Below are 13,811 nucleotides of genomic sequence, written 5' to 3'. Positions count from 1 at the left end.
GAATAAATTTCTTTATATTCATAATTTTTCTAAAGATTTTATTTATTTACTTGAGAGAGAGCACGAGTGGGGATGGAGGGGCAGACAGAAGAGAAGCAGACTCCCTGTTGAGCAGGAAGCTGGATGTGGGGCTCAATCCCAGAACTCTTGAGTTCATGACCTGAACCAAAGGCAGACGCTTAACCAACAGAGCCACCCAGGCGCCCGTACATTCGTAATTCTGATGAAAATATGCTGTAAGGTTAAAAATTGTGTTTTGAGTGAAAATAATTCTACTACCATGGAAAATGAAAATAGTTCAGCATCATCTTTTAAAGTTGAATATCCGTATGACTAGAAATTCTACTCGTGGACAAATACATTGAAAAGAAATGTACATATGAATAGATGTGTATTAAAACGTTCTTAGCATCAGCAACATTTTTTAAAGTGAAAATATATGATTTTTGTCTAGTGAAAATGAGCTGTAGATCTATGCATCATTATGAATGAATATAAATTTGAACCCTAAATAACTCATAGAGGAATACATAAGTAATGGCTTAATTCATACAAAATGTCAAATAAAACTAAGTTTTTAAGGTTTAGGGAAAAAAAACAAATGGGATAATACCATAAAGAAAATCAAGGGAATAGTTACCACAAACTTAATGAAAATATCTTCCATTCTGAGCTTTGGGAGAGGGATGTGACTGAAGGAGGAAACATGGAAAACCAAAAAAACTGGTTTCTTTCACATAAGTTAGGTACCTGTTGAATACATGTTGCTTTTTTGTTTGGATGCATTTTAATGGACAGTGGAGTATGGTGTTTGTATGGATATCAGTTTTTAAAAGACTTAGTTAAAATACTGGTTCTACCACGTAATAGCTTCTAACTTAAAATCTTTCTGCCCCAATTTCCTCACCTGGCTGTCAATTGGGAATAGTTCATGGAGTTGTTAAGAGAATGAAATAATGATATATTATAGATATAATTCCCAAAACATGTCATAGATAAGTAACTCTTTGATGGTAAACTGATATTGGTAATTTTTGGTAATGATTAGGAAGTTGTAATTTTAAGTGTCTCTTATGGAGACTGCATTTGAAGTTATGTGGAGTGATTTTTCCTTGTTTTATTTTAAAGTCTTTCTCAATTTACATATATCTTCTGGTACATTAACAGAGTCTTTCCCTATCAAAAAATGTGTTTTCACCACCATAATTAAAATATTTATTATGTATTATATAGAATTTAAAATATATTGCCACAGAAATTTATCTTACACTAGTAGAACAGAAATAACAATAACTGTCAACAATGTCGATGTATTAAAAGAGGTATTTAATAAAGCAGCAAGTATTACAATTTCAAATTTTAATTTAAAGGAGTTTTGAAAAAGTGAATTAATTTCTTTAATATCTATTTATTTAAAAATAGTTGTTGGGGCGCCTGGGTGGCTCAGTCGTTAAGCATCTGCCTTTGGCTCAGGTCATGATCCCGGGGTCCTGGGATCGAGCCCCGCATTGGGCTCCCTGCTCAGCGGGAAGCCTGCTTCTCCCTCTCCTATCTCCCTGCTTGTGTTCTCTCTCTTACTGTGTCTCTCTCTGTCAAATAAATAAATAAAATCCTTAAAAAAATTAAAAAATAAAAATAGTTGTTATGGTAAAATTTTCAAAACACCAGAAAAGTAGAACATTTTATAATTCTATAATTTTGTAGAATTTTATATACTTCTATAATTTTAAGATACATGTTTAATAATTTATTTTAATTTTTGAGAAATAAAATATAACTGATAAAGATATCATTGCTTTGAGATTCATCCACACATCCTTATTCCTCCCAAGAGGCAACCACAACCATTAATTTGGTGAATAGCCATCCAGTATATATCTAGATAGCATGGTTATATGTAATATACATGTATATAATGTATATATAATGTATGTATGTATATATATACCAATACATAACATGGTCGTGTGATATCTGATAAGTTATATAATTATACCACACTGCAAATATCTTTTTTCAAACATTTTTTCACTTAATAATATTTTTGAAAATCTATTCTCAGAGATGCATCAGTTTTTGTGGCTATGTGGTATACCCTGTTTTATTTAAAGAATCTCTACTAAAAGATATTTAGTGATTTTTGTATTATATTATTAAAATTTGTCAGTGTTTCTGTAATATTTCACAAATTCATACAATGCCAAAATAAACATCATTAAACACATCTATTTGTAAACTTGTGTCAAAGTTTTATGTAGATTAAAATGACTTCTACCTCCCAAAAGAAAATTACATTCCATTAATAAACATGGGCAGTATTTTTTTCTTAAAAATTAGAAATGGGGGCACCTGGGTGGCTCAGTGGTTAGGCATCTGACTTTTGATTTCATATCAGGTCATGGTCTCAGGGTCCTGGAAATCAAGCCCCAGGTTGGGCTCCGTGCTCACTGGGGAATCTGCTTGAGATTCTTTCCCTCTCCCTTTGCCCCTCTCCCGACTCAAGCACTCTCAAATAAATAAATAAATAAAATAAAATCTTTAAAATGGAGTCTTCCTGAATGGAAATCACAAATATTTGGTAGATTTACCAATTTCAGTAAAAGATAAATTCTTTCAGGGGTATCTGCCTTCGGCTCAGGTCATGATCCCAGGGTCCTGGGATGCAGCCCCACATTGGGCTCCCTGCTCAGCGGGAAGACGTCTTCTCCCTGCCTGCTGCTCCCCCTGCTTGTGCTCTCTCTCTCTCTGTCAAATAAATAAATAAAATCTTTTTTTTAAAAAAAGGATGAATTCTTTCTTTACTAAATTGTCTTTCTACTCAAATATATACTTTTTAGGTAGTATATTATTTTGAAAATGGTATTGCCCTAATAATTCAGTTTCCATCCTATTTAGTTTTTTACATTGGTAAAATGAAGTCCATTTTCCTGATAGAAGAAAGGTAAAAACATAGAATTTACTTTTCTACTATTGAAATAGTTGTCATTTCTACAAAAAAAAAAAATGCGTGGTAAGACACATCTTATACTCATCTTCCTGTAGTAAATATCTATGTCCAAGGTGTGTCTGTAACTTCTTAAAGAAAAAAGAAAGAAAAGGACAGTAATGAGTATGTATTTGTATTTCATAAATGACATGTCCTGACATATACACATAGATTATGAAGGAAATAGGCCAATAAATATATATTCCATAAAATACAGTACAAATTCTAGGTGTTTTGGTGGGAGGGATATCTAGTCATTTGATGTCGTATGCTTTTTACTTGTTTTAGTCCAACTAGAGTTAGAACAATTCTCAAAAATCTAAGATTTTGGAAACCAGCTATACATATGTAAATTTTATCCTTTCTGAAATATCAGAAGAATAAAATTTGGTGGATCAGAATAGGAACTCTAACAATAGTTCATTTATTAGTCTGGGCTTTTTTTTCTATAAGATGAGAAAAAGTTTCCCAAAAGAAATACACTTTCTACTTAAACACGGTCTCTTTAAATATTAAAATGAAATTAGGCTTCTGGACAGAATGAACTAGCACTGGATTTGCATTGCAATCGTTGTCTTCTACAAAAATAGATTAAGTAAATGAGCAAACAGTTTTATACATTGGTCACTGAGAGGCACAGGGTAGTTATCTCTGAGAGAACTGGGGAACAAATATGGTTTTCCTTCTTTCAAAGAGAGAACCCAAGCTGAGAGTGGTGCTCACACTAAATTGAGAAGACAGAGTTGAGAACTTGGGGAGCCTACAGAAGCTGAAGTTTGTAGGTAGAGTACTAGAAAGGAGGAAGCCACATCAAGAAAAAAACTCTCAATATTGAATACCTTGGGTCTTGAGATGCTAAAGTACATATGGGTTGGTTGAGACTCCACAAGGCTAGGCAAAGAACATGTTATAAAAGGAACAATTTCTGGAGCTCATCAAGACCTGGAAGATATTTGAATTCTGATCAGAGAGAATCCAGAGACTGACAGAATGCAAGGTTTGTTTAATATTCAAAAAGTAATCAACTGATTTCTTATATTAACAGAATAAAGGAGAAAAATCATGATTATGTCAATAGATACAGGACAAGCATTTCATCAGAATTCGACACGCACTCATAAGCAACTTCCTCAACCTGATGAAAAACATCTACAAAAAACATACAGCTAATATCATACTTAATGATAAAAGTAAAAATGTTTTTCTTCTAAGACCAGAAACAAGATGAAATATTCATTCTGACCATTTCTATTCAACATTGTACTAAAATTTCTAAGAAAAATGTATTGAGTTGTTTTAGTTAAAGTAGGGTAAGTTTAGGGAAAGGAAATAAGATCTATACAGATTGGTAAGGAACAAGCATATTTGCAGTTATTTACATAGAATATCACAAGGAAACTCAAATAGAGCTACAAGAGCTAATGAGTGAATTTAGCTGTATATCTATAAAACAGCAACAAACAATTGGAAAATAGGGGGCCTGGGTGGCTCAGTCAGTTAAGCATCTGCCTTTGGCTCGGGTCATGATTCCAGGGTCCTGGGATGGAGCCCTGCATTGAACTCCCTGCTCACCAGGGAGCCTGCTTCTCCTGCTCCCTCTGCTGCTGCACCCCCCCCCCAGCTTGTGCTCTCTCACTCTCTCTGTCAAATAAATAAATAAATCTTAAAAAAAAATTGGAAAACAGCTTTATAAAAATGCCAATTATAATAGCATCAAAAAAGTAAAAAAAAAATGTATTTAGGAACTCGTTTAACAAAATATATTAAGATAAAACACTGAAAATTATAAAACATTGCTGAGAGACTAAATACCTAAACATATTCAGAGATATTCTATTTTATGAATTGAAATTTTTAATATTAAAATGTCAAATATCTCCAAATTGACCTATACATTTAAAGCAATCCTAATGCAAATCCTAGTAGTTTTAGTTTTTTGTAGAAATTAATAAGCTGGTCTTACGGTTTATGTGGAAATACAAAGTACCTAGGATGGCTAAAATGGGGGAACAAGGTAGGAAGATATTTGCCTAATTTCCAAACTTACCGTAAAGCTACAATAATCAGGACAGCATACTGGCACAAGGATATACATGCAGAGATCAGTGAAACAGAGTCCAGAAATAGACCCATGTAAGTATGCTTAATTCCTTTTTTACAAACACAGCAAGGTAATCTAATGGGGTAAAATAGTCTTTTCATCAGATAGTGCTGGCAAAATTAGCAATCTGTAAGAAAAAATAAATAAGTCTTGACTCTTAACAAACACAAAATCTTGAAATGGTTCATATACCTACATACAAAATTAAATCTTTAAAATATATTAAAAAACAATATAAGAGAAAATCTTCATGGCTTTGGAGTAGACAGATTTCTTAGACATGATAAAAAAAACCAAGTTCAAGAAAGATGAAATTGATGAATTGAACTTAATCACAAAAAGTACCTTTCTTCTTTAAGGACCCTTTTATAAAAATGAAAAGGCAATTCTTAGACTTAGATAAAATGTTCAACTAAATATACCTGAGAAAAGACTTATAGCCAGGGTATATTAAGTCCTTCTATGACTCAGTCTCAATTTAAAAACCAAATTACAAATGTGCAAAATGTTTGAAAAAAATACAAAGATGATGTGCAACTGACCAATAAGCAAATTAGGGTATGCTCAATATAATCAGTCATTAGGGAAATGCAAATTAAAACTACAAATAGATATAAACCCATTATAATAGCTAAATTTAATTAATGGGCAATACTAAGATTTGGCCAGAATGTGGATGGATCAGCTAAAACTTTCATACATCACCAGTGTGAATGTAAAATGCTATTTTGTAAAGCAAGTTATTTTGTAAAGTTAAATATACATTTAAAGTATGATCCAGCAATATCATGCCTTGGTATTTAGCCAAGAGAAATGAAAGCATATATTGACAGACTTCTATATGAATATTCAAAGCAGCTTTATTCATAATAGTCTCAAATTGGAAACAACCTAAACACTCATCAGTAGGTGATTATATAGACAAATAACGGTACCTCCATACAAGAGAATACTACTCAGAAAAAGATAACCTTTATAAGAATAAATCTGAAATCATCAAGCAAGCAAATTAACACATAGTGACAGAAAACAGATAATTGCCTGAAGTTGTTTGACTACAAAGGGATACAAGGTAATTTGGGGGATAATTGAAATATTTATGCCTGATAACAATGATGGTTACTTGAGGATATACTTCTATCAAAGCTCATCAAAATTTGTACAAAAAATATATTTAATATAAAGTATAACTCAAGTTGATTTTAGAAGTTAATAGAAAAAGGGGGTCTGGGGTGGCTCACTCAGTTAAGCATCTGACTTCCACTCAGGTCATGATCTCACGGTCCTGGTTTAGGAGCCCCACCTCAGGCTCTGTGCTCAGCTGGAGTCTACCTGTCCCTGTCCCTCTTCCTTTGCTCATCCCCCTGCCCCTGCCCCCACTCGTGCTCCCTCTGTCACTCTCTCAAATAAATAAAATCTTTAAAAAAAAATGTTAATAGAAAAAGAATCCAATCCCACCTAATTTTTTTCAGTTGCTGAACTTTTTACACCATAACTTCTCATGGAGCATAGATTAAAATCAGAATGTGATAATGGTTTTCACCACAAACCGTATGACTGGATTTTAACATAAATGGTATATCAAAAACCACAAACCCCAGACCCTGGCAAAATGCAACTTACACTTAATTTGGTTATATAAGCAATTCACAATTTGCCTCTTATTTGTTTATAAGTGGTATTGTTTAATATTTGTTTTTAAGAGCAAAACACCACAGGAAAATGTGAGTACTGTAAATGAAAAGTAAATCCATCCAATTAGTAGTGTAATTATTAGGAGCCAGAAGAGTCACTGAGCACTGGAAGGACAAAAAGGGTGATAGAACTTGATCCCATCTAATCTATGAAAGGATTGTCGTGTCTTAGCAAATTATAAAATAAGCCCACATATATGGGTGGAGAAAGTGATATTCCAAATAAAAATAAAAATAATAGGCACTGGGGATAGAGATGTGAGGTGGATTTTGTTTTCAGTTGAATAAATTATTATACAAAAATTAACACATATTATAAATTATTAGCTATTTATGTGAACTTATACTCTAAATATAAAATATTTGCATGCAGGAATCAAATGACTGTTTCATAGCCTTAACTAAATGAATTTATTTTATCTAAAAACCAAAATTATGTTTCAAAGTCTGATGATGAAATTGTGAGTTTGCATATATTTGTTTATTTAATGCCTGTTTTAGTTCATTACCACATTTAAATTCAATTGATGACATGGGCAACAAATAAAATGATAAAGAATCAGACCAGTGTAATTATGAAAAAAAAAAAGAATGGATACAGATTAAAAAAATGTAGTTTTTTGAACCTTCAGTTTAAAAAGTCGCAAACACTTTCTGTGAATTTTAAATGAGAGGAAAATATTGAATGACAAGAGATTTTATATGCTCACTGTCTATGAAGTAGACTCTTCAGGATACAAGTGTGTGATTAATGAGAATGACTTTGTCCCCAGGTCATGAATTATTTGTTTAATGACATAAGACACATATAGTTATAGTTAAATATCTGATACAGTGCCTGGCACATAGTTGAGACTTTATTTGTTGAATATTTGAATGTGTCATCACCAGAATACCTGATAGTATCATGAGTTTAAGAGCACTGACAGAAGCCAAAAGCTAACTGTATAAGAAAAAAAAGTTAATATAACTATCTGTAATGATAGCAGTTCAGCAATAAGCAACACAGAAACAGTTCAAGAAAACAGGCACTTGGGGTTTGGGATAGTCATAGTATAGGTGTTTGAAAGAAAATATGGTGAAAAGGGACATTTACCAATCCGAGATGCCCTACGCACAGTTCTTAGAACAATGAAGCATTAGATGAGGATTAATGTTCATAAGTAACATCGAATGTCTTGTGTTTTAGAAATAGTTCTAAGTGCTTAACATGCACAATGCTATTAAATCCCATCAGCCTATGAAGTAGGCACTATTATTACCCCCATTGTACAGATTAGGAAACAGTGCTCAAATATATTCAACAGTTTACTTCAGTCATACAGTTGGAGGAGAAGCTAGAATTTGAATGCAGGCAATTTAAATCTAGAGATTAGAATCTTGAATGTTTTGTAATAATACCTCCTCATAAACCCAGGATTTAGTTTAAGCCACTTTGGGAAACAACACAGCCAGAAGAATTGATTGAAACGGAATGATGGAAGTTGTGACCATAATGTTTTAAAGTTGTCACATTGCACTCAAAAAGAGGCAAACACAGGCAGAAAAAAATACAGCTATGAAGAATGTAGATAGATTATCAGATAAGGAATTTTTAGTTAAGTGCTACATCTTTCAGGAAATGTATTCATGGGCAAAATGACCCAGAAACTGAGACATATTCTTCAAAAAAAAAAAAAAAAAGCATTATTTGAAAATACTGGATAGGATGAAGCATACATGGACTGAAAATAAAAATCAATTACTGCAATGTGGTGATTTTTTAAAATTTCTTTATCACTTGGAAATATTAGGCATTATGAGAGCTTCTGAGAGCACTAAAACAATCTCTTTCTGTAAGTACTAAAACAAGCCTCTCCCATAGGCTAGCCTGGAAAAATGACTTATGCATGAAATGATTTTAAAAATTAATGATTAATAAAAGTTCTTGGGATGTGAGAAATTGAGTTCTGCTTTTAAGACTCTGATACATCAGGTAGAATTAATTTTAACGTTAAAGGACATGGCCTTTGAGAAGGTAAAATGTGAGCAAAACTTGTCTTTGATAGCACCTGCCCATTTTCAGAATTTCTCCAATATTGCTCCTATTACCAGATATCTGTTGATCTTTTGCTTCCTGTGACCACATCAACACCACGATATGTTTTTAATTTAGGCCAAAAAAAATTGTATATTTTAGTATTTTAATAATATTTTAAATTTTAAGGACACTAACTCATGTGATGTTGATACTCACCATAAAATTACAGTTTCATGTTGGTTCCTGAAGACATGATTTCCCCATTCCTGGCTATTAAAGAGTGTTCACAGAGGAGAATGAATTTGGAAACCAAAAATGATGAATGTGTTATTCCTTATGAGAATCAAAGCAAGACTATTCACCATGCTACTAGCTAATAAAAAGCTGAATATTTCAGCAGAAACTGGTGACAATCCATATTTCTACAGATGTCAAGTTCTTCAGATACTGTCAAACTGGTATTTTACCATCTCTGACAAAATTTGAACTAAACCTAGGAGTCACTCAGGAACAACATTTTTTTGTTTCTGAGTTTTTATTGAAATTCCAGTTAGTTAACATACAGGGTGATAATTAGTTTTAGGTGTACAATTTAATGATTCAGCACTTCCATACAACACCTAGTGCTCATCACAAGTGCACTCCATAATCCCCATCGCCTATTTCACCCATCCCGCCCCCACCCACCTCCCCTCTGGTAACTATCAGTTTGTTTGCTATAGTTAAGAGCCTGTTTCTTGGTTTGCCTCTCCCTCTCTCTAAGATTTATTTATTTTTAGAGAGAGAGTGGGGGGCAGAGGGACAGACTCTCTAGCAGATTCCCCTCTGAGTATGGAGGCGCAGGGCTCAATTTCAGGACCCATGAGATCATGAACTGAGCTGAAATCACAAGTCAGGCACTTAACCAACTGAGCCACCCAGGCGACCCTCTCTCGTCTTTTTTTTTTCTCTATGTTCATGTGTTTATTTCTTAAATTCCACATATGAGTAAAATCATATGGTATTTGTATTTCTCTGACTGACTTATTTTGCTTAGCATAATACTCTCTAGCTCCATCTGTATCATTGCAAATGGCAAGATTTCATTCTTTTCTTATGGCTGTGTAATGGTATATGTATAATATATATTATAAATAATGTATTTACGGCTGTGTAATATTTTATTATATATAATCATATAATACAAATATACTATAATTAAATTATTGACTTATTTTGCTTAGCATAATACTCTCTAGCTCCAACTGTGTATTTGCAAATGGCAAGATTTCATTCTTTTTTATGGCCATGTAATATTATATCGTATATATAATATGTATATTATATATAATAATATACTTATGGCTGTGAATTATATATAATCATATAATAATATATAATATAATATTAATATCAAATAAATATTAAATTATAAAGATAGTATATGTAAATTATATATACATTTATATACAAAATATATAAATGTGTATATAATATATAATTTATAAAATTATGAATTATAAATATATAAATCATATTATAAGCATGAATTATATGATAATATATATTATATAACACAGCCATAAAATATAGAATGAAATCTTGCCATTTGATTTTATACACACACACACACACACACACACACACATACACACACCCTATATCTTCTTTATCCAATCATTAATCAATGGACCCTTGGGCTGTTTCCATAGTTTGTCTATTATATATAATCCTGCTATAAACTGAGGTGAATGTATCCCTTTGAATTAGTATTTTTATATTCTTTGGGTAAATACCTAGTAGTGCAATTGCTGGATTATAAGGTAGTTCTATTTTTGACTTTTTGAGGGAAATCCATGTTGCTTTCCAGAGCAGCTACACCAGTTTGCATTCCCACCAACAGTGCAAGAGGGTTGCCCTTTCTCCACATCCTTGCCAACACCTATTGTTTCTTGTGTTGTTGATTTTGGCCATCCTGACAAGTGTGAAGTAATATCTCATAAGACCCAAATAGCTAAAGCAGCCTTGAAAAAGAAAAACAAAGCTGTAGGCACCACAATTCCAGACTTCAAGTTATATTACAAAGCTGTAGTGATCAAAACAGTATGGTAATGGCACAAAAATGGTCACATAGATCAATGGAACACAACAGAAAACCCAGAAATGAACCCACAACTATATGGTCTATTAATCTTCAACAAATCAGGAAAGAATATGCAATGGGAAACAAATGGTGTTGGGAAAACGGAACAGCAACATACAGAAGAATGAAACTGGACTACTTTCTTACACCATACCCCAAAATAAATTCAAAATGGATTAAAGACCTAAATGTGAGAGTTAAAAAGCCTAGAGGAGAACACAGGTAGTAACCATCTTGACATTGGCTGTAGCAACTTCTTACTAGAAATGTCTCCTGAGGCAAGGGAAACATGCAAAAATAAACTATTGGGACTTCATCAAAATAAAAATTTTCTGCACAGAGAAGGAAACAATCAACAAAACTAAAAGAAGGCAATATACAGAATGGGAGAAGATATTTACAAATGGCATATCTGATAAAGTGTTAATATCCAAAATATATAAAGAACTTAGACAATTAAACACCCAAAAACACAATTAATCCAGTTAAGAAACGAACAGAAGAGATGAATAGACATTTTTCAAAGAAGACATACAGATAGCCAATAGACACGTGAAAAGAAGCTCAACATCACTGATCATCAGGAAAATACAAATCAAAACTACAATGATATATCACTTCATACCTGTCAGAATGGCTAAAATCAACAACACAGGGAACAACTTCTTATTGAAAATATAGACCAGAGTGCATGACAACCATAGTCAATGGTAATTGGTGTCCATATTTATTGAGTGCCTGATAACTTACAAATTTTTATTTTAAATGAAGATTTTAAATAGAAAATGGCATTGCCAGAAGTGGGTTTTATTCTTTTAAAAGAATTTATTTTTAAAAAGTTTTATATTTGCAGAAAAAAAAAAGTAATATAAATGGTTCCTATCTATGCCCTACCCAATTTCCTCTATTATTGACATTTTACATTAGCATGGTACATTTATTATAATTAATGAGCCAACATGGATACATTATTAACAAAATTCATTCCTTATTCAGATGTCTTTTGTTTTTACTAATGTCCTTTTTCTGCTTCAGGATCCCATTCAGGCATCCATATTATATTTAGTTTTCATGTCTCCTTAGGCTACTTTAGGCTGTAATATTTTATACAAATTTTCCTTGTTTTTTCATGATTTTGACAGTTTGGAGAATTAATGGTCAGGAATTTTGTAGGGTCATTTGTAGGATGACCCTCTATTGGAATTTTCTAATATTATTCTCATGATTAGGCTGGGTTTGGGGGATGTAGAAAGGAGGGTCACAGAAGCAAAGTGCCATTTTTATCACTTTGTATCAAGAGAATATTCTATCAACATCATTTATAACTATTGATGTTGACCTTGATCACCTGGACAAGGTGATATTTGCCGGGTTTCTCCACTTCAAAATTACTCATCCCCACTTCCCATACTGTACTTTTGGATGGAAGTCACTAAGCATCACCCACACTTAAGAAGTGAGGAGTTAGTCTCCCCCTCTTTTAGGTGGAGTATCCATATAAATTATTTGTAATTCGTTTGCACTGAAAATTTGTCTATTTGGAACACTGATAAAGACTTTCTGTCTTTATGTAGGTTCTAAGTTATATCATTTTATTTTTCTCTGAACTTATTTTAGTATTTTTTTAAGGGAAAGTCTGCTATCAATAAATTCCATCAGTTTTGGTTTATCTGAGAAAGTATTTCTTCTTTTACTTTTGATGGAAGATGTCATTAGACATAGAATAATAGGTAAGCAATTTTTTATCCTTTTCAATACTTTAAATATTTTATTCAAGCATTTTCTTCCTTGTATGGTTTCTGAGTATAAGTCCAGTGTAATTCTGATTTTTGTTCCTCTACAGATAATGGAATATTTTTTCTCTGACTTCTTTCAAGATTTTTCTCTGTATCTTTGTTTTTTTTTTTTCAGTTTGAATGTGATATGCCTAGGACAAAGTGTTTTTTGTTTGTTTGTTTGGTTGGTTAGTTGGTTTTGTATTGTTTTTTTATTATTCTACTTGGTGTTCTCTAAGATTCCTGGATCTATTATTCTGTCATTATTTTTGGAAAATTTCTGGCCATTAATATTTCAGATATTTCTTCTGCTCTGTTCTCTTTTTTTGCATCTGGTATTGCTATTACACATATTGAAATTGTCCCATAGTTCTTGATATTCTATTTTCTTTACATTTCAAAGTAATGATAATAATAGAATAACTTTTGAAAAATATCTCCAAAAATTAAAAGTTGGCATAAGTAATTCAGTGTGTCTTTAAGAAAATATAAAATAATATACCCAAATATGTTTGTAGGATGAATTGCCACAATTACAGTGGGAATAAAGTAACAAAAACAACAAAAATAATGAATCCATTATTATGATTGACTGCAAAGACATATGTCTACAAAAGATAATGACACTTACTTTTTTGAGCTAAAATATGTTGGTAAGGTTCCACTTTTATGAGTTCATTCCTTCATTCAGTAAAAACCAATAGAGCATGTACTAAAGTGTAGGGAATTTGCTCAGGCTAAGGATAAAAACATAAAAACTCATTCCCTCCTCCAACTTTGAAGAACCCAAATTTAAAAAGTGACAGACATTAAAAAAGAAAGCTAATAAAAATTTGAAAATTAAATCATGTATCTATTGTAGAACATAGAAGAAAAATCACATAATTGTTGCTAGGGAATTCAGAGACAAGTTAGCAGAAAAGACAGCTATTGAGTTTCTTGAAGAATGGATCAGAATTTTGGTACATAGACAAGGATAGAAGACTTGTTGAGAACAAGTAAGAAAGCCCAGTACAATTAGGAACTATAAGTTGTATAGGATTTCTGAATTGTAGAATGTAAGAAGAGAAGTTATAAAAAGTGAATCAGAAGTGTAAACAGGGACCAATTCAT

This window comes from Zalophus californianus, chromosome 9, assembly GCF_009762305.2.
Source record: "Zalophus californianus isolate mZalCal1 chromosome 9, mZalCal1.pri.v2, whole genome shotgun sequence".
NCBI classification, from domain to species: Eukaryota; Metazoa; Chordata; class Mammalia; order Carnivora; family Otariidae; genus Zalophus; species Zalophus californianus.
Note: the sequence above shows the minus strand (reverse complement) of the source record.